General features: G+C 37.9%; 1 protein-coding gene across 2 annotated transcripts in view; it reads left to right on the top strand.

Annotated features, from left to right (window-relative positions):
- The window catches only part of LOC106961155 (zinc finger protein 385D-like), a 66889-nt gene that overhangs the window by 31974 nt on the left and 11495 nt on the right, over positions 1–23420 (top strand). The gene's annotated exons all lie outside the window — the stretch shown is intronic.

Genomic DNA, 23420 nt, shown 5'->3' with positions numbered 1-23420 from the left:
AAGATACTTATTATTTGAATGATAAGTTGCTAGATAACAGTCTGGGCTTGGCTGGGTTTGCTAGGTAACGGTCTGGGCTTGGCTGAGGTTACTAGATAACGGTGTGGGGTTGCTAGGTAACGGTCTGGGCTTGGCTGGGGCTGCTAGGTAACGGTGTGGGGTTGCTAGGTAACGGTCTGGGCTTGGCTCGGGTTGGTAGGTAAAGGTGTGGGGTTGCTAGGTAACGGTCTGGGCTTGGCTGAGGTTGCTAGGTAACAGTGCAGTGTGACTCAACAAGCAGGAGGTTTTTTAAACAACTTATTTTCCAGACACCAAAAATGTTAACTTGTTGCCACAAAAGAGCTGCGTGTTTATTTTTAAGGACTGTTTTTGTAAGCAGTAGAATCTCATATGGAATTATAAAAATGTGCAACATGTGAATTTTGCACAGTAGGTCTCCTTTAAGGTTTGATCGGGTGAAGGCACTCTAGTAGATTTTGAACTTTAAATTCTGCTCCGATGTGAAATGTTGAATTTAATCAGTCTTCTTTTATTTCAAATTTGGTTTATTATGTGGCGCCAAATCATACCAAGATTTCTCCTTCTGCTATGCATCTGCTGTTGATAATCTTTCATTAGTTTTTTTTGTTGTTGTTGATATTCTAACTATGGAAACGTCCTTAAACACAGACGTAACATGAGGCTGAACCTCGCTGAATTCATGACCAGTCAGAATGTTTGGATCCATTTCTGTCTCGTTTTGAAAGTCAAACGTTATCAGGAGGAAATATGCGACAGCTTAAATCAGCGAGGTTATCAAAAGAAAGATGGCTCCTCAAGGAAGAGAAAAAAACAGAGATAAAAGGCTAAAGGTTTCTGCTTAAATTTAAGGGATTAATTTAAAATCTGTTGGAAAGCGAGGGTGAAATATGGAGCACAGCTGGTTGGAAGTGGGAAGGAATACAGACATGAAAGAGTGGGAGTGGGGACGTCACAGAGAAGTAGCACGATAACCCAGGAGAAGACGGATTGTTTCTGTTTCATGGGAAAGTTCAGGATCCCTCCGCTGCCTAATCTGTATTTAACAGACTTCTCTCCAGATAATGAGTAAAACACTGCAAACCCTCCAAATGGTGCAGGATTAACACAAAGAAATCACCTCTGGGTTTCATGCGCATTTGAACAATCCACTCTTTATCTTTCACAGTTACTGTTTTATCCTACTTTTCTTTAGGTTTTTTTTTTTTTTTTTTTGTTTTTTTCTTTCCAAACTTTCCTCACAGTTCCAGATTTCCGAATGCAGCTCATTCTCTGCGCCTCTGACACGAGTCTTAAACCGGGGACTGATGTGTCGCACAGACATGGGGATAACAAGCCGTGGAAAAAAAAAAAAAATCAAAAGCTGAAGAAACTGAATCAGGTCATATAGGAACCATCAAGGTGGAGGAAAAAGATGATATATAGTGTTATTGAGATTTTTTCCATTTCAAACTTTCATTCCTGCCTTTCTGGAGGGGAAAATTGCTTTTTTGGACAACAATTTCTTCTCGTTTTGGATACTGTGTCTAGTTGGGCGGAGTTTTCACCATACATTATTCCCACAAGTCTGAATCAGAAGTGAGGCGCGCCACTGAGCCGCCATCTTGGTAGGCAAGCGCAGTGCAAGCCATAAATGAATCGTGGATTCGAAACCAACAAGAAAGTATGTTGACACTCTGGACCAAATTATGTTTAAACAAAATCGCTGCTGTCAGGATTGACCAATATGAGAATGTGGCTTGCTAACTGTTGTCATAACAACTCCATAGCAACTGTCATGACACTTAGTTATGGACACCTACCAAAAATACTTAATTTACCTTTGGGATAAATAAAGTATTTTTGAATTAGAATTGTACATATAAAAAAGAATAAAAAAGAGAGNAGTACATTTCTGTCAAAAATTCTCAGAAATCTCGTAGAGAAAAACTGAGAAATTTTGAAAAGTGAAAATTTATCAGAAATTTTCAAGAAAAAATTTGGAAATTGGAAGTTTTCTAGAAAAAAACAGGAAAATTTCAAACATTTCTAAGTCTTGGTTTTTTCTACAAAAAAGAAGAAAATTTTTGGATTGAAAAGTCAAATATTTGCTAGAAAAAAACCTCAAAGTTTTAGATCAATCTCAGAAATCTTCTAGAAAAACTGGATAATTTTTAGATTAATCTCAGAAATTGTCTTGAAAAGAACAATAAAAATGTACAAATCTTGTTTTTTCTACAAACGAATAAAATTTATGATTGAAAAGTCAAACATTTTCTAGAAAAAGATCAAACTGAAATTTTTTTTCTAGAAAAAACAAGAACATTTCTTTCTTGCTTTTTTGTAGCCAATTTGTAACTTTTAAACACAGATATTTCCAAGTTTGTCTTCTTTCCAGAAAATTTCTGAGTTTTTGTTTTACTGCAAGTTGGAGATTTTTGGCAGAAATGTACTCCTTACTTTTTCACTTCCATCTCGCATGGCCCAAATGTGCTGTCGTACTTAAAAGCTGCGGATTGAAAACAGTAAAACACATGAAGCAAATCATTGTGCGTTTGTGAGGCCCAAGCAGCGCATTAGATGCTGGAGATTTGTGATTGTGCTGTAATCGTGCACAGAAACCGCGCAGCTGTTTGACCGAGCGGAGCGGATTCTGTGATTTACAGATCTTTCCATCTGCACTCCCCTCTGAAAGCAGACGCTTTACATCGGCTCAGATGAGGTCACATTTGCTTACGTGCCTCCGGGGCTCAATAAACATTTATGTTCCCCTGTTTCTTTTTGAAAAATAAAAGAAAAAACACATGATACTATCCTGATGATGACAGTTCTTCCATTATCGCACCACAGGAGTGAGAATACACTTAATCATGGCAAGATACATGCTATTAAATTTATTTCTCATGTGTTGGGAAGAGAAAAGAGGGAAAAAACAGAGGAAATGGTGCAAGCGTGTCCGCACCTGCGTGAAATGACAATAATACCAAAGTCTCTTGTCGAAGCGCTGCACAGTCTTGTTCTGGGATGAGTGACAGACAAAAATCAGGGAGTCCATGGCCAGAGGCGGAGAATGGATGTTTGTTCTCGCTGTCTCTCTTTTGCCTTTGCCCCGGTGGGGCACCGCAACACAATAAAATACTGCAGAAAATATGACTGCAAGCCACAGAAGAAGACTTGAAGCATGTAAGTGCATGTGTAAAGAGAGCAATGAGGTGGAAAGCTTCTTTACGAGGAGTTTTCGGTTTGAGAAGAACAAGCACAAAGGCGAGGCGAGAAGAGCTGCTGGTTTGGTTTTTTCTGCAAACTCTACTGCCTGCATTCCAGTTTTTTATTTAAATGAGCACATATTTAAATAGGAATTCAAAAATCAATCATTTGAATTCCTCTCTCAGACCGCAACCCAACTTCCTCCATTATTATTATTGTTATTATTATTATAGTCACAGTTCTGATTACAGACGCTCTCAGTGTCTGTATATTCACATATTTAAATAGTCACCTATTTGTTCATGCAATTATGGCACTTGTGGCCCCGGATATAAGATTGTTTTGTGAGTGTCTTTAAAAAAAAAAACACATTTTATCCAGAAAAGTGGGTTAGTAGTTAAAAATAAAGCAACCGGTATAAAAAGAAGAGGTTCAAGTTTAGCTGAGTTATATAATTCAGTAAAGTGAGGGCCTGCCATGGTAACAAATTGATCTGGATGATAAATTGTCCCAGAAGTTACGTTTTGAGACCATTTTCATCTAAGTTAGTGGTAATAATGGCAAGAACATATTCTCAAATATCAATGAACTTTAAATTATAGCAAACGTTTAACACTGGAACTGGAAGATGTTTTATATATCCAAAATAATTAAACAAAATAACAAATAAAATGAATTATGAAGCCTCTGTAAACAAAAAAAGGATAGTTGAGACCAAAGCACCAGAATGAAGACTCTAGTCATCCAGTTTTTGGTAGAAAGAGAAAAACGATAAATAATGCAAAAGGAAATTATTGAATTTGCTTTAAGTATTCATGCGATTATCGAGTTATTGCTACTGGCGTAATAAAGTGTTTATGCTTGATTTTCCTTCTTTCATAAGAAAACGTTTCCTTTTGGTTGGGATGCTTGGCAGTTAAATCCTGCAGCTGCATGGCTGTATGTCATTTCAGTAGAAAAAGAAAAAAAAATAGTTATTTTTTGTCATCTGATTCTCTTTACTATTAATGAAATTGTGGATAGAAATGTATCTTTTGTGTCAAAACATTTTGTACCTATCTATATGAGTCTCTGGGATGGGGACGCCAAAGCCTAAATCTTATTGGTCAGTTTAGTTTTCTTTATTTGCTTGCTTGGTGTTTTTTCTGTGAGCTAAAAATGCAAGAGCAGAGTTTGAATGAAAGAGCGGAGTTTGAATGAAAGAGCGGAGTTTGATCCCTCCTGTAGTTCTAAGACCGGCCGTTTGGATCCCGCCTGAGCCTTTTACCGTGTGTGCACTTCTGGCGGGGTCGTCGGTTTATGAGGTTTTTTTTCTTGGTTTTGCGAACTGAAGAGCTGATGGATCACCCAGTTGGCCGACCGTGACATCTGCTGCACTCCTCCTGAGCGCCGCGCTAAAACTGGGTTTAAACAGTTAAATCTAGTTGAAGCATTCTCCAAAAGAGATCACACAGGTAGGCTTTGCTTTCACGTCTTTATTGTTTAGTGTAATTTGTAAAGTAAATAAATAAATTAAAATAGGCCTGCTGTTTTAGCGGTCCATGCGCAGTACAGGTGTGTATTTGTGTGGTTTAGGTTTGTGCTGGTTTTGTGCGACATGATGCGCGTTGGAGACGTGGTTCTGCTCTTGCAGGTCGGGTCCAGTGACAGTTTTGTCCAATAATATTCTGCAGACGCCCCTGATGCTACGTTTTCATCCTAAATGGTTCACTTTTGATTAATAAAAACAGAAACCTATAAACTCGGATCAAATGAAAGCAGTGGTCAGATTGTAGCTTTTATTTGAAATTAACTAAACTGACCAAGGAACAGTGATGCCATTCTGCCTTTCACCAATGACATGTTAATAATGAATCATCAAATCTACAAACATATTTTACGCATTATAGCAAGAGCCTGCTAAACTTTTAAAGTTGCACTGTATTGCATCAGCTCCAGAATTAATTGAAACTGGTCATAACAACAAAGAGAGCAGAGAAAGTAATTGATTTTGAACTGGAAATGTGATCGGGAACGAATTGTTTGTCGAATAAACTCCGTGGTCGAGTCTAAGGAAGGAGCGTGGTGTTCCAGCGGGGAGTGTTTTCTGTTCTGCAGAGGGAAAAATGAATTGAAACGGTTCAGGGAGCCGCAGATTAGTGCAGCTGGACGTTATTCCTAAACAGTTTTCATTCTTATCGCATGCAGTAATGTTTAAAGCCTCAGAGGACAGCTACAGGTCAGGTAGCATGATGCCATCATGATGGAAACTGTGTGCAGCGTTGTTCAGGTTTTGGTATTTTCTTGGGTGAACCAATAAAAAAGTGGCTTCTTTAGTCTCACTTATGTGTGTTTTGTTTTAAATATAGCATCTGCATATTAAAACTTGTCTTCAGGGTTTTCTCTGACATATTGGAGTCCTGATAAAGAAGTGACATGTAATTCTTTTTCAGAGGAGTAGAAACTAAAAATATCCACTGATATCCTCATCCAAAATCTTCCTGAAAGCACCTACTTTAGATTAGATTGCCCATGACATTACCATTTTCTCTGTTTATTTTTGCGCTGTGTTTGCTCATTTATGGACCCAGATCGTTTTGTTCTCATCTATCTGACAGATTCTGGGCTCACGTTTCCATGTCTTGCAGTTTTATCAAAGCATATTCCCTTCAAATTCATCCCAAGTTTCTGGCCCTGCAGTGACGCGAATCAAGAGTCTGGATCTTAACAAGCGACAGAGCAGAATATTCATTTCAGGGCGTCTGAATCTTAAGGGACATCTAAATCTAGACAGTTGATCAGAACATATCTAATGCAGCTGGAATCTCTATTTCTTTTTTTTTTCTTAACTTAAAATGTAATATGCATCACGATAAACACAGAATCTGACCATTTTTGGTCTAGTTTACGCATCAAATAGGCAAAACTAGCTTGCAAATAAAATTTCAGCAAGATATAGGAGCTTGTTTAAAGTTAATAATTGCTTAATAATGATGAAAAAGTTCTTGATCTGGCATTTATTTCACTTAGAAAAAATGTCTTGTTACAAGTGAAATAAAATGCTAATGGAACTGGTACTTTTTATTAGAATTAAAGACTTGGTGACTTAAAAAGCTCTTGTATCTTGCTGAAAAGTTATTTGCAAGTTAGTTTTGCCTTATTCCAAGTGTACTAACTTATAACATTTCAGCAACCTATAGGAGCTTGTATTAAGTAAATAACTCCTTAATATTGATGACAAATACTAGTTTCACTGGCAGATTATTTCACTTATGACACAGGAAAACATGTCTTGTTATAAGTGAAATTATCTGCCATTGGAAGTGGTATTTTTCATCAATATTAAGGAAATATTCACGTAAAACTAGCCACCTTTGAGTTAGTTTTGTCTTTTTTCAAGTGTTCTAAGATATTTGAAACGAGATTAAAAATATTTGGTAAGGTTTTGTGTCTGGCATACTTACAGTGGCCGGTTTTGCAAAAAAGGGGACAAAAGAGAGTGGGCTTTGAAGAACTTTTTGAATTGCTCTGCAACTTTCAATTGATTCAATCACAGAACACTTATTGAAATTGCCACCTTGAAAGAATTGAAGCACAGCGAAGAGGAGAATGAGAGGAAACTGGGGGGAAGAGGACCGGGAACAGGAGAGTTTGAGAGTGTAATGAAAGAGAAAAGTGAAAGGAGGAAAAGTGGCTTCAGCTTAAAAGAGCCGGGTGTTAGACGGACGGACAGATGGATGCGATGTGTGTGTGTGCGTGCGTGTGTGTGTTTCGAGTTGTCTTTCTTTGGTCCTGAAAATAAGATCAATCCCACATGGAACCTACATTTGTCTCAGAGAAACAATACAAACTCCATTTCCCCCCACAGAGTAATCAGGAATGTGATGCATCGATTCTCTGCTCAGATCTGCACGGTGGGAAATTGCTTTGTAGTCCTGTGACATGCCGGCCTCTCCCCTGCACTCCCGACTCCTTCGCAGCCCAGTCAGTGTTACTGTCACTGGCTTTAATGGAAATGTGCTCCTTGACAAAGCACATAACACGGCAAGTCAAATGGCTCCTTTGTCCGTTTGAGAAAAGCTTTAATGTGTTTTTTGAGTATAAACATTGTTGGTTGTCTGACAGCTGCAGCCCATTCACCTCTGAGTCACTGTACTTAGATTAGTTTAGTGATGCAGGAAGGCAAATTGAGCCTTCAACGTGACTCTGAAAGCTAGGATTCATCCGGTGACCTCCAGTGGTTTGATTTCTGGTGTCTGCTGATGATGAATGCGCTTCATTTCTACTGTAGGATTCAGGATTCGGCAACAAGAAAGAGACAGAAGAGTGAGTTTTTTGGTCTACTATTTAGTGCAGACATCTTAACACACCTGAAATACGACAAAACTTACAAGGAACATTTCAGCAAGATATTGGAGTTTGTTTTAAGTCAACAATTCCTTAACACTGATGATGAAGTATAACTTCTGCTGGTAGATTATTTCACTTACAACATGGGAAAAATACCTTTTTATAAGTTTTATATTCTTCCAGATGCTATTTCTTTATTAAAATCAATTTGGAGGAATTATTTACTTTAAAAAAGCTTCTTTCTGCTTCTTAAAAGCTGTTTGAAACTAAATTTTGTCTTGGCTGGACAATAAGCAATAAGCAAAGTTGGTGGAATCTACTAACTCTCACTCTCTGGTTACCTAGCAACTCAATCATTCTTTGGTTACCTAGCAACAGCCTGCTGAGTAACTGGCAGCAGTTGAAGGTGATTCATAACTTCTTTAAAATAAAACAAACAAAGTTGTGGAGTGAAAACTGAAGACTGTGAGCCGTTTCTCCTTCTAGCATTAGCATTTGTTTTGGTTGTATTTACTCACAATGCTTTGCGCTGTAGTCCGCTTCCTGCTTTTGGAATGGTCACCGTTATTAAAAGAATAAAGTCATAAGACAACTTTATCCTTTTTATAAGGTAAGAAGATTAACGCTATAAGTAAATATTTTTAGAAAGATGTCAAACGTAGCATTTTGGAGAAGGTACGCGTCTAATCATTAGTAACCATGGAGACAATGCTGCTAGCCATGTAGCCTGGCTAGCAGGTATGGAAAAAGCTGGTTAGCATCTCGTCTTTTGTACGTTTAATTCTGCTCCGTTGTAAAGAGAAACATGTTTATGACTGTGATGTAAATCATGTCTTGTGAATTCAGACAGAGTCTGTAATTCAGGATGGAGGAAGTATAGGTCGGTTTCTAAGCTAGCTGTTTACAACTTTTATAAATCCCGCCATCTCTGGGCCCCAACCAGGTGTGTTACCTTCACAGACAAATTAGCTCGACTCCAACAAGTAGAAGCCATGAATAAACTGGCAGAAACAACTTTGGAAAACAATTTCAGTTGCTTTGTTCAATGCCCCGTCCCTCACTTCAGACGTCCGAAATGGCGCCTTGAATAATTACGTGACATAGTTACCAAAGGTCAATACTGCTCGTACTTTTTTCTGCTGACTTTCAAACGATAAATAATTGCAGTTGGTCGGGTCTGGTTTCCAGATTTACCCGTGTGCCGTAAACATCTTCAGTAATAGACTGTAAATTGTGTTCCTGAAGGAAGCATGTGAGCTGACAGAACAAAGGGGGACGATCAAAGCTGGAGACCACTGCAGCGCCAGCCGATTACCTTCCAGCGGGTCACACCTGCTGGACCGGACCGCTTTTCTGTCCAACATGACTGTGCAGCGGCCCCTGATAATTCACTTTAGGCTGCGGGGCTTTTTAACCCTCTGAACTGGAACAATAAGATGCAACGCTACGAATCCCAGCGCTCATATTAGTGTTTCAATTCTGTGAAATATCCACTCATATAAACCGATCGTTTACAGAGGTCTGACTGTTTCTGTGATTTATTTTTTTTCTTTTTCTTGTGGTTAAGATGCGAGAGAGAAACATTAGACGCCCACAATCTGTTTCTGATTTGACGCTGCTGCCATGTGCTCCGGGTTCTTTGAGGCGACAACAAAATATTTCAAGTTTAACTGCCTATGTGCTCATCTTAAAAGAGGAATTACTACTCAATTTGGGAATTCAAGACAGAACGTTGCAGTTAAAAACAGCAGGACGTGTTTTAGATGTTGGCTTGGGGGAATAAAAATAAATAAAAGTAAAAATCAGGATTTCAATGTTGAACGGTTTGAGCCTTTATGATGTGTTTGATATTTGAGGTTAATTGAAGTTGTCACCTCTTGTTTGACAAATCTGTGGGGAAAAGTCACCTGAACAAACTGCAGACGGCTACAAGACGCTGGCAGAAGTTTTCAGAGGACGCATGAGAGAAATGTTGAGCCGATGATCATCATACTGCTGATGCAGCCTGTCTGAGGCAAAGATCCTCGGGGCTGAGGCACTTTACTCCACATTAGTGTGGTTTGTAGACTCCCTCTTATCCTAAGGAGACCATTAGACTCTCGATTAAATTGAATTAACCTAAAAACAATACGCCGTACTTTACAGTCAGGTCTTAAAAACCGGGACAACAAACTGAAAAACCATTAAATCAGACGTTTTACTACGTTTCACTCAGAATTCATCTGCATGTTTCTAATATTTTCATTATTTCAAGATGTAAAATGCATATAAAAATGCTGTGAGGCCTGCATGAGGTCAGGCAGTAAAGTAACAGATGTGTTTTTTTTTAAATCCACCTAAATTAAACCCCTGTGGTGACATGCACGACTGAGGAGGAAGTTCCTAACATAAAAGGGAGCTGGGTAAACATTTGTGCCTGGTAAAGAAAAGAGTTAAAGCCTGCCGCATTAGTCGTAGCAAAACAAAGGAGGATTCCTTGACTAAAGTAAAAAGTAAAATGACGCTTAAGGAAGAAAAACGTCCAGTGATTTCATGTTAGCTTTAGCCAGAGCTGCAGTCTGCAGAGAGGCAACAAAGAAATCCCATTTATATTTGCATATATATTTTAAAACAATAGTACTGCAAACATTTCTATTAAAAAAGTCTGACAGTAACACCGAAAGCGCTGCAGGAACTTCTGTTGGACACCGTTTGGGCTCTACATGTGGCAATGATCTCCTGCATTATTCATACGTCAGGGTGGTGAAAACTACAAAACAAATGTTTGACATAAAAACAATAGTGCAAAACAAACACCTGTCATGTTCTGCGGCAAGACCCACCTGCGGGAAACGCTCATGAGGCGGTGATAAAGGTTTAAAATATCTGCTGAGATGAAAAGAAGATGTGAGGTCTGAGTCGTGGGGGATCGTTCAAGATGGCTGTTTTCTGGAAAAACGTGAGAGAAACGAAGGAAAGTGGAAGTTAGTGAGTGAAAAATGGGTTCATAGTGGCAACTATAGTGATAAAAATCAGTCAAAAGGTGAAATAATGATGTTTAAGTTTAAATACGTGCAAATCTATGTAAGCTGGTTAATGGATATTTTTGTGTTTTTGTATCCTGTAAAGAAAAAATGTAAATAATTTCTGATGATTTCAGGAATATAAAAATATATATATAGATAGAAATCAGAAGAGCAAAATAACAGTCATCCAAAAAGAAGTTTACATCATTTTGAATTTTAAACAACATAAAATTTAACAACACACAAACCGTGATTGTACTAAAGCCATAATAATTTTATTTTCAGATTAAACAATGTTAATCCTCCTCCTCCCTGAGCTAATATTGCCATCTGAAGAAATACACCCAAGCGGAAACAACCAATTAGAACCAGGGGGAGGTTCTCAGCGCTGTCAATCACCCTCATGCATTCTCTGTTCAATGTGCTAATGATGGAAAAAGCACTTATCATCCCAGGATAACTGCCTGTCTGAAATCATGCTAACTAGCGTAGCATTCACAACAAGAGTGGGAGCTGAGAATGATTGGCAGCGCTAAGACCCGCCTCCTGGTTCTGATTGGTTGTTTCTGATTAGCACTGGGAGAAGACAGAAAAGCACAATTTTTTTCACCGATTGTTTCCTACTATACTGTCACAACATGATGACAGTATAGTAGTTTTTTACATATCAAATATGTAAAAAAATAATTCATATAAAAGTTACATACTGTAGCTTTAACAGCTAGTTGAATTGGTTTAAGAGTTAAAATCAACAGTAAATATATATATGTACAATAAAATGATCAAAAGAGATATAAAACAACGTATTTAAAACTACTGAATCTAAAACAATTACAATATTTAACAATGAATTCAGGTCCAGTTCATGTTTGGCCCATTTTTAAACCTTGAAATAAATATTTTGCTGCAAATCATGGTCTTAAAATCAGTCTAGCCTGCTGCTGCTTTCTCTCTCAACAAATGTCTCTCAACTGTTACATGGTTGATCCATTTAATAATAAAAAAAACAGTTACAAAGCTGTCAAAACTTATTAGATTATATTTTGTCTTGAATCTAACTTTTAATTTCGGACATAAAACTGGAGCCTCTACCCGGCTTTCACCTGCTTGGTTTTTGTTGAAAGTGTTTTTTCCAGCTGTCAGCAGCTGTAAATATCGACACCATTACAAATCAAGATGTCTTCACTCTTCACAGATGGTTCTGAGTAACAAACCATCTGTCAAAGCAGGCATTAATTAAAAGAAACAAGTAATCTGGGTGACTTATCACCGCTTCAGGAGTTTTAAACCCAAAACCTGAAAATTATTTACTTTTCAGAACCGTGAAAAGGCTGAAACCACCCAGCTTTTCGTGGTTGGGTGGTTTCAGACCCAAAAGGTATTGTTTGTCATTTCCAAGTAATCTCAGTAATATGTTTTAAAGCACTGGTATGTGAATGGCATGTTTTCTTCCTGTCATTATTCTGTATAACTGGGGGATTCTGAGGTTAATTTATTTGTTGTGTTTTTGGTAAAAATTTCAACCAACGGTTTGTGTGTAACAGTCTAAACACTGCAAAAACAGGAAATATTACCAAGTAATTTTGGTCTAGTTTTTAGTGCAAATATTCAAGAATTCAAGGATTTTTTGTTTGTATGTGACCTGTAGATATGTATATTAAAAAAGTGTTTGTGTGTGTAAATAATTTATGAGATGAAGCTGAATTAAGATTAAATATCTTAGAACACTTGAAATAAGACAAAACTAACTTTAAAGTAACCTAAGCAACACATAGGAGATTGTTTTGAGCCAATAATTCCTTTTTATTGATGTTGGTAGATTATTTCATTTATAACAAGATATTTTTCTCATAAGTGAAATAATCTGCCAGTTGAACTACAACGTTTTCATGAATGTTAAGGAATTATTGACTCAAAACAATCTCCTATATCTTCCTGAAAAGGTACTTTTCAGTTAGTTTTGTCTTATTTCTTAGTTATTTGCGCTTGAAACTAGAGCAGACGTATTTGGTGAGTTTTTGCAGCCAACATGTCTGTTGTGTAATAGAGAGAACTCTCACCCAACGCAGATGTTTTGGTGTTTCCCCATAAATTCCCAGCGCCTGACTTCGATCCCGCAGGAATTTTCTTGGTTTGTGTCGGAGTTTACTGCGTACCAAGCAGAACCATCTGGGGTTCAACTTCATGAATCTTCTTACACCTGCAGTTCCATTGTTTCCCTAATGTTTCCCCAACGAAACGCACACTGCACCCCAGGGTGGAATATTAACACCGTCTTCCTGCACGGAGTCGAGGTCGACGCCTGGATTTACGAGGGACGGACTCCCAGGACTAAATCATTATCTGGATGAGGCCGTCTGGGACTTGCAATCCCTAACGCCAGTGGTGCGAGGTCTTCACGTCCGCCCCGTTTCTCTGCAGTGATACTTTCAGAGCTTACATAAATGTGTCCCCTGTGTGCAGAGAGAACTCGAACAAGGGTCACCCATAAATCATTTACGCTACAGAGGCCCCATGTGAGGGTGGAAGTAGAATTGGAGTGAAGGAAACAAGGCTGAAAGTCGGTGGTTTGAATTCTTAAACTGCCTGGGAAATTATGCATGGAGATGATGCAAGAACCGGTCATTGGTTTGGTATTTTGGGGACACCATGAACTCCAAAACAGACAAGTGTGGGCCTGTTTTTACATGGGATATAGAAACTATATGTTCGAAAACAGATGCGCAATTACATAATCGTACTACTTTGAAAAGCAGAAGTGGAGCGTCCTGCACCACCAATAAACATGCAGCAAGTGGTTTCTGAATTCTAAGTCTGCAACAAAACATTTGTCTTTTCCAGCAGTCATTGTACAGCGCATACAGCGGTAAAGTTAGCTGGCCAAACGTGGTGGAGCTGTGCTTGCTAGGTAACAGGGCAGAGCTCTGCTTGGGGTGCCAGGTAACGGGGCAGGGCTTAGCTTGGGCTGCTAGGTAACGGGCAGAGCTTAGCTTGGGTTGCTAGGTAGCGGGGCAGAGCTTAGCTTGGTTTCTAGGTAACGGGGCAGGGCTTAGCTTGGGCTACTAGGTAGCGGGGCAGAGCTCTGCTTGGGCTACTAGGTAGTGGGGCAGAGCTTAGCTTGGTTTCTAGGTAACGGGGCAGAGCTTAGCTTGGGTTGCTAGGTAACGGGGCAGAGCTCAGCTTGGGTTGCTAGGTAACGGTGCAGGGCTTAGCTTGGGTTGCAAGGTAACGGTGCATTGTGACTCAATAATTGTGAGGGTTTTGAAACGACTCGGTTTCCAGACACCAAAAAACATAACTTATTGCTAAAAAAAACTGCTTAGTAAATTTTTAAAGCACTTGGACCGTTTTTAGAAACAATAGAGATCAAAATGGAAGTACAAAAATGTACAAAATGTGAAATTTTCATAATAGTTTCCCTTTAATGTGTCTAATGGCTCATTTCGCTCGGTTGTATAAGTGTGCATAGCACCTTTAAATTCCTAGTGATTTAGCATTCAGTTGAAAAGGATCTTAAGGATCTGTTCAGTATTTTTTGTACAAACTGATTAATAACTGGATAGCAGGAGGAGATTTTCTACTGAATTTGAACAGGTGAAGCTAAAACTGTTGAACATATTTACACATAATGTTTTTATTTATTTATTTTAAATGACATCTATCTATCTATCTATCTATCTATCTATCTATCTATCTATCTATCTATCTATCTATCTATCTATCTATCTATCTATCTATCTATCTATCTATCTATATAATGGCTTAATTACTCCTCTGAGGGCATCGCTCTTTCAGAAACCTTTTTTTTTACTCTGTGTACCCCAGTTAATGATTAATTGATGACTAAACTAATTCAACATGATTAATCTGATTACTTAAGGCTGTTCTAAATTGCTTTTAAACAAGTTAATTTAGTTTTTTGTTTTAATACAAAAGCAATAATGAAGGTAAAAAAAACTTGATGCACCAAATTTTTCCCATCACTAAAGCCCTGAATTTTAACAGGCATGTGTCGGCTTTTAAAATTTATTGTATCCGTTTCTGTTTATAAATAGATAAAATGTGTAAATATTTACCATTGCGTGAATGAGGAGTAAAGATCATTGATGTTCAATCAGCAAACCTCCTTTAAATAAATTAAAAAGCTTCAACTCTTAGGAACATCCCAGTGAATTCACAGTTTCCACGTGGCTCATGCATCGATTTTGGAAATCCAATAGACGGCCACACTTCTCTCTCATTACCACAGAATCAGGCTTCATTGATATTCATGGTGAAGTATTATGAGAATATAAATCGTTTAATCTAAAACTTTTCATTGAACCCTGTCAAGAGTCAGACCCTTTCCTCCAGTCTGTGGGCAACTGGACGAAATGACAGATTAGAAATTACTCTTTGTTGTGAATCAGCAGTTTCAGATGGGTCATTTGCATGTAAAAAGACTGTCAATTTACTGACGCGGCAATTTTTCAAAGCTTAAGGTCCCGACTTCAACCGAAACACACACAATTCTCAGCGTAGGTTGGTACTTTGTCTCCATAACGACATGAAAATCTTGTCTTTCTTGTGTTTTTCCTTTTACCAGATGTGAAGGATGGGTTGCAGGTAAAAGCTAAGCGTCTTTGAATCTTTACTAAATCTAAAACAAGACTGAGCGTTCATGTGTGCAGTTTGGTGGGAAGACTATATTTTCCCTGCAGCAAACTAAAATCGGTTTGGATTCTTTGTGCAGAACCAATTTAGAAGACTAATGCCCTAATGGTGCTGCTTCAAAAAGTAAACAGGTCCAACTTAATCGCTGCCACATGTCACAGAAATTTGCTTTAAGTGGGAGTTCAAAGACATAACCAACAGAAATGGCATCCAGAGCACATAAATGACTCGACAGTTTATTCCTTAGGTATTAAGGAACAATAAAAACAAACTTTGATTTAAGTTTGAAGCTGCAAACTGAAAATTCCCCAAATTTTAGCATCTTGGAATCTGATTAGTTGATCAGACTCACCACTCAGAAACCCTCAAACCAGTACAGCTAGCTGAGTCTGATCAACAGTGATCAATATATTAATATATAAAATAAGAAAACAGCTTAGCTCAGATTAATCAGCAAAGAAAGTTTAATAAATCTCTTGAAATAATTACAATTATATTAAATTCAGTTCTTTTTGATTCCATTAGATTTCACTTATTAATTTGATTGGGTTCAGTTCGATTCAATATATTTGATTCCTTCCTATTCATATTAACTGATGAAATGGATTCAATTTTGTTAGTTTTCATTCAACTCTTGTATTGTTTTCCTCTTTAATCTTTTCATTTCAATTGAGCTCAGGCCAATTTAATCCTACTTTTTTCCAATTTAGACAGATTCTTAAGTTTGATTTATTTTTTATTTTTTTCAATGTTTTTGTTCAGTTTGGTTAAGTTTATTCTATTCAGTCTGATTCAGTTCAGTTCGATTCAATTTGTTCCTTTTTATTCCGTGTACACGGAGGCTACGTCCATCTTAGCTAGCAGATAAAAGCTACATTAGCTAAGCTAACTTTGCTAATTCGGCAGTAAGTACTGCGGTAGATATCACTGGTATTTATCTTACTCAAAAACTGAAATCAATTAGTAGTTGTAATGTACTTATATTGTTTATAAGTTAGACGGGAACAAAGTGAGAGTGAGTTCTAAGCTTTTGGCTTCTTCGCTGTTGTCATAGCAACTCCATAGCAACTGACACGGCAGTTAGTTCCGGATTCCAGGATGCCAAGATGGCTGTCGGCTACGGAGTTACAGGAAGTGTGACGTCACATGAGAACTATCCAATTCAGTTCGTTTAAATTTAGCTTAACTCAAATAAACTTTAATTACCAAATGTTAATAAAATAGTAGTTTTTACATGAAAAGTTCTGCTTTTACACACAGAGAGATAATTATTATGTTTTTGACGTTTTATGATTTCCAACAGTTTAATTTAAAAAGATTCAAACTTTAATATTTTTTATGAAGACTTCTTGAAGCTTTGGCGAAATTTACATGCAGGTCTGGTACTTTGGTTCACATCAAATAGCCACAGAGGAAAGACCAATAGGGCTTTAATTAGATCTGATCCAAAGGTAATTACTTCGAACAGCCATTTGAGCTGACAGATACTCTGATGGCGCTGAATAGAGTGTGAGAGTTGGATACGGTGTAACATTTTTATCTTTTATCTCGGCTGAACTGGGGACCGAGCACAGGGGCAGCCAGATGCCTTCAGGGAACTCTCCCAGTTCAATATTTCATCCTGATGGGGCCCAGCGATGTTGGAGGGGTCAGCGCTAAAGACCGATGGGACAGCGGAGAAAGAATAGAGTAACACCAGGTGAACATAACGTCTGTGGGGAAAAAAGGTGCAAAGAGGGAAGAGGATGAAAAGTAGTGCAGAGAGAAAGAGCTCAGGGTTAAATGAGAAAAGTAATTCAAAGGAAGAAAACAACAGAGCTGCATTTGATCGGCCTCTCAGTAACATGCACCATTCACATTCAATTTACTGAATTCATATGCGTCAATTTCACCTCCAAAAAAAAGAAAAGTTTTTCTTCTTTTGTTTGTGATGACTAATTTGAGTGGAGGAATAAGCAGAATTTAAATTGTATCAAAGCAGTCAGATGATAAGAGCTTTTCTGGTCTGAAAGGTCGCTATGCAAAGTAGAAATCAAGTAAACAAGGATAATCATCAGGTAGAAAGCAGAGCTTATTCAGAAGGTTTAAGTGAGAAACTCAGAGTGTAAACAGTAAAATAGCTTGTTAGCAGCCTATTTAAACCATCGGCGCTGTTTGGAGAGTAAATGCAAATTTCATGAATTTCAAAGAACTGATTTTTTTTCTTTTGCTGAATGCAGACTTCAATAATATACTCTTTTTACTATTATCTACATGGCGTGCCAGTCTGGCCTTCACTGGGTGCAAAGCTTTCTGCTGAGTTATTAAAGCCATTATACACACATAATTGCACTCTTGAGAATGCAATACCCTGATAAATGTAGCATGTAGCAGCAGTAGCACTGGCAGGCGGCAGCATTATGATGAGCTGCAGAACTGGTTGTCAGACAAAATTAAATAACCTTAAAGGTGCAGTATGCAACTTTTATTTTACAAAATGATTTTTTTTTACATATTTGTTAAAACTATCACTATTCTATGACAGATAGTTTATGAAAACATCAATTTTCTCCACTGCTGTGTCCAAAAACAACCAATCAGATCCAGGAGGCAGGTCCTAGCGCTGTCAATCATGCCCATGTACTCGCTGCTACATATGGTAATGGCGGAGAAACAACTTACAGAAAAACAGCTCATCATGCTAGCCAACCTTAGCATTCATGTCAGGTGAACCAGCTGTAGCTCAGTACAAAGAAAGGTGGAAGGAGTGAGCATTACATACACGAAAATGATTTACAGCGCCAAGAATGGATGTATTTTTTTTTTTTTTTTTTAAACCAAATTATTTAATCTAATGAAATTAGTATTTTGTATTTATTCCGGTCATATTTACTGTATGTCAAAATATTTTTATGGTGAGTATTGTTAAAGTCCAAAAATAATGACAAAAAACATAAGAAAAGAGGCTGAAACATGGAAATTTAATTGTATATTTATTTATCAGGCATTCAGTTGTTTAAATACAGAAAAAAAAGAATAGTAAGATTGTTATGTTGTAGGAAAAATGCCACAGACAATCTGATGGAGTTGAATGCAGTGAATTCAACACCTTTGATTCTAACATACATGCACTATTCATGCCAAAGTGACACATATTCTTCAAAAACATAAGAGTTGATGTTTCACAAAGTCTACCTCTGATTTTCTGACATTTAGACCTATTTCAATATGAAACATTCTTGGAAAGAATGGAAACAGCCAACAGACTCAGAAACTGTCTCTGGCAGAGGCCAAGAACCACTTTTTAACCAGATTATATATTTTATAATGGGGATAAATTGATGTCTGAAATGGTAGTTGAGATCTGGTGGCTGCACTTTGGGATGATGACAGAGAAAAGTGCGGCATATTGCAGAAGGTTCAGCTTAAACAAAGAGAACCCAAAATATCACAGTAACATCACCAAGCTGCACATTTTACACTCCTAAAACCTGTGAATACATTAAACGTGTGGATAAACATACACCTGTATAATGCCTGTATCAAAATTCCAGTTTAGTTAGGTAAAGTCAAACACCCTGGGACCAGTTTAAACTTATAATAGTGTTTCCATTGAAAATAATTAAGCTAGACTAGAGGGCTGGGGTTTTCTGCTCCATTCAACAATCTCATTATAGTGGAAGGAGAAACTTTCTCCACTTCTTCTTGAACTTTGTGACTGCTGCGCTATCAAGCCACTTTTGATCAAGCTGCATATTTTGGCAGATTTTTATTGTCTGGGTTTTTCCCATCAACCTTGACAGAAATTTCACAAGTTTTCTTGGTGATTTAAATTTTTTTTATTTTAAGTTCTGTTGTTTCTGTTAAACTGAGGACATCGCAGTTGAAAAAAGCCTGTATCCCAAAGGCTGAAGAAGTGCTTCTTCAAAAAAACACTGAGGTGGCACTGTCTAAATCTATCAACACCAAGTCATAACCATATGACAGCCTGTCAGTGGGAGTTGAGCGACTGTGCAGTAAGTCCCCTATCTTCATCAGTCATCCGGGTTTGGGCTGACAGACTACCTATCACCAGTGCCAGATTGTATCACAGAGGCATCAGAGGTTGGTGAGGCAAGCAAATTGGGCTCAGGAGAGAGATCTTTCACTGTGCGGCGGACCTCGTTAGACCCGGTGTTATCCAAAAACAAGTGACATGACCACAACGTCTTTAACACTGCATTACACAAGCGCTTGCTCCCAAAATACAGATTTAAAGAATGGCTCTGGAAGTGGAAAAAAAATAAATAACTGCCAAACCTTGCACTCTGCTCATAATGCTTTTATTTGCTTTATGTTAACCTATATTATTCTTGTAATTTTTAACTCATGAAAGTCATTCTAAATTCACAGTTTGAAAAGGATAATATCTACCCACTTGTTGGCTCAGTGTTGTTCTTCTGGTCATGATGAACGTCATGACAAGATAGAATAAAGATAGACGAGCTAATCCAACCAAACAATGACCTCATTAACAGCAGATAAAGACCTGATGAAGCGTTTCTGTTTCCATTCTGCCATACTCTGTCAATAAACCACAAAGACATTTTAACTTGTCTGCTTGAGGCAAAAATTCATCCCCATATTTCTCTTGGCATTTCCTCTTGGCTTTATTTTGCGTTTTTATTCATCAGACATCGCAAAGCTGCAGTCAACACCTACGGTTAATATGTTGTGGCCAGGAATTTGGTATAAAAACATAACCAGAGCCACATTCAGAGGGCGGCCAAGCTGATTAAATTTTTGGTCGGAGCCCAGATTTAATTATGTCCCAGTGAACGTTTCCTTCTTGTCAACACAATTCTTTATTCCCAGTGCTTACATAAGGTAAGGACAAAAAGGCATAAATCCTAATACTTTTATGATACAACATTATTCAATAAATTAGAATATGTATTCATATGAGGCCCTTTTGAAAACAACAAGGTTTAAGCAGGTATTAAACGTACCTTTAATTTAGCCCACATGTCACATGTGTAATTAATCTATATAATGCAGTGATAAAGTTTCTGAAATAAATGGGATTTTAAATAATATTCTAATGTGTTTAATTGGTCTGTATCATACAGAATAATGAAACAACAAAATAGATTTGTTTACCTTTTTTCCAGACTGACTTTGTTTCTTATCTGTTCTGGAATTTCTTGGGATCGGAAATTTATGTTTTGCTTTTTGAAAGCTGTTGCTCCACTTTGTGTCTTTGGCAATAAGTTAATTTTGTTTTGGTGTCAGGATAATGAGGAGTTTCAAAAATGTCACAAATAAGCAGGCACTGCCCCATTACCTGGCAACTCCAACACATTTGGTCAGCTGGTTTTGTATGCGCTGTACAATGGCTGCTGGAAAAGGCAAGTGTTTTGTTGTTGACTTACCATCCAGAAACTGTTTGCTACGGGGTTTTTTTTTTGTTGTGCAGGAAGCTCCACTTCTGCTTTTCAAAGATGTACGGTCGTATAATTGCGCATCCGATTGATGACATTTTCATGTCAGAGTGTAAACAAAAGAAAACATCCAGATGTTTTTTGGCAATAAGTTCCGAATGTAACTTTACGAGTAAGCAGGCATTACCTCATTACCTAGCAACTCTATGAATCCCAGCCTGTTACCTAGCAACCCAAGATGAGCTCCACTGCATTAGGTCAGCTGGTTCTGTAGCTTTTCCAGCAGCAGTACAATGGCTGCTGGAAAAGACAATTGTATGATTGTGCAATTGCAGCCATGTTCATCTATAAGTGTACATGTTGAGTTGGGGGTGTGGCCAGCAGCACATTATTTGCACTTAATAAGAGACAGAGATCTCTTTTTTGTGCAAAATAATGTAATGAACTTGTTTTATATAGTACAAATGTAAAACATGTTCAAGGAAGCATAATGGGTCACCTTTAAATGTAGTCGGGGTAATGTTTTCACATCGGGCAAGATTGCATTGGAATCTGTGAGGAGTTTTATAACATGTTGTGTTGGGAGACTATAGTCTGGTGTTTCCACCTGAAAACGCCCCAGTTGTAATATTTTGGTTGACACAATGCCCTCCCCCTGTAACGCTCCTCTTTTCATGAACAGTTGGAGTCCGTTCGCGCTCGCTGTGGGGAAAAACGTGTGTGAGGTGGAAAATCCCCCTATCAGATTTCACTTGCTAATTTCTGAAAGCCCATTCTGGCCAGTCTGTGTGTCGATGCACCGGACCGGGTCAGGCGGGGCAGGTAATTGGGAGACGTATAGAGAGGAGGATTGCAGCTGACAGATCATTCATCCCCATTTGCTTAATAGTAAGCGAGTCTGGTTACTGTGAGTACAGCATGTCGACCTCATACAGGGAGAAAACACTACGTCTCTTTTTCTGCTTGGCAGATTGAAATGTATAATGTTATAAAAAACAATATTCCTCATGATCTGCAAATGTGCGAAAAGAAAACCAAACATAAACACGAAACCTTCTGTTATACATGCACTTCAAATATGGCGGAGATTGAGTTTAACACTCAGGATTTTCATGAAAGTGTGAGAAAAAAAAATCAACATTTTAATTTCAGAAAGCTTCAAAATCCTCTCCATTTGTGTTTAGTCTTACATCTGATAGAAATGAGATTGAGTTTATAAACTTCCTTACAGAGGCCTTAAGACGACTTGCTGAAGAAAAAAACCTCCAGTTTGCTGTTAGTGGAGAAAAGCTGCTAATCTTGTGGCTGATTAATCCCAAATGTGATTGAAATGCCAGATTTCTTGTTGGTTAATGATCCAGAAATAAAACATCTGTTACAAACTGCAGATATTTCAAACTGCAGCAGCAGCTTTTTAAGGAAAAAACCCTGACAAAGACAAGTTTAAAACATACCTTACTGAGGAAAAGGGCTAATGTTAATGTCTGTCCCATTTTTTGAATACCTGTTTTATTCCATCCATATAATGTGCTGCAGATGGTGATAAATGAAAGGGAGATGTTTCAATTTATAACCAGAAAGACTGCGATAAGTCAAAATTAGCATCGCTTTGCCACGGGGACGTTTTTGCTCCAACTTCAGAACTTTGGCAGCTTTGGAAAGAAAAAGTACATCCAACTACATAATGTCTTTACAACCTCTCTGGTGCACAGTTTGCAGTTCGAATGGACTTTATTTACATAGCTAAGGACATTTTTTTGAATTACTGTGATTAATGTTGATCTTTGAATTCAATTATTCCAAAAAGACATGCTTTCATTGGTACTGGACACAAAAAGTTAAAGTTTTTATTGTGCAATTGCAAATAAGTCTTAGCAATGTATGTTTTCGTATGTTTAGTCTGATAACATTATGGTGCGCTCAATTTGTAGTCCGACTTCTAAGCTGGAAAAATTAAACTGGATTCCCTCCCTGTTGGAAAGTTGGACAATTTGAGATCCAATATGGCCGCCTTTCGCATCAGCAATAGCTAGCTGAAATGTGGAAATATTTATTTTAATGGACACATTGTAAACTCTAAACTGTACAAATTAAAAGAGATCTTTACATTGTGGAAATTGCATCTTAAATTATTAAAGAGGGACTTTATCAGCGGTTATTTGGACATATTGAAACTGTATCCAATTACGTTAGCTGGAACGCTTTTAAAGCTGCAGTATGTAACTTTTATTTTAAAAACATATTTTCTTTACATAAACTGTGGCCATGTCGTGACAGTTGGTTATGAGGCAGATGATCTGTGAAAAGATCAAACTAATCCACCTCCATCTCAAGCTATTATTTCCTTCTGAAGAAATTCACCGCTCCTGGTCTAAAACAACCAATCAGAGCCAAGAGGAGGGGCTTAGCGCCGTCAATCAACCTCATGTTCTCATACTAAATGTGCTAATGGCTAATGGAAAACTGTTTGACTGTCATTGGTGGCTATGTTGACTAGCCTGAGGATTCATGGTAGACTATGCTAGCTGAAGCTTAGCAGAGAGCAAGAAGGGACAAGCAGCGCCACACAAAGTTGTGACTGACAGCGCTAAGACACACCTCCTTTGATTGGTTGTTTTTAGTTGGCGCTGAGAGAAGGCAGAGGAGCTTGACGTTTTTCTCATGCTGTGACAACATAATAATAGCTTCAACAAATATGTAATAAACTTTTTATAAAATTTACATACTGCAGCTTTTTAGACTGTCAGGTTAATTGGCCTCTCCAAATTGCCCCTAGGTGAGAGTGTGTGTGTGCATGGTTGTTTGTCCTGTGTGTCTCTGTGTTGCCCTG

This window comes from Poecilia latipinna, unplaced genomic scaffold (assembly GCF_001443285.1).
Source record: "Poecilia latipinna isolate Pla-1442-1.1 unplaced genomic scaffold, P_latipinna-1.0 Scaffold1271, whole genome shotgun sequence".
NCBI lineage: Eukaryota > Metazoa > Chordata > Actinopteri > Cyprinodontiformes > Poeciliidae > Poecilia > Poecilia latipinna.
This window is presented reverse-complemented; position numbering and strand designations above follow the sequence as displayed.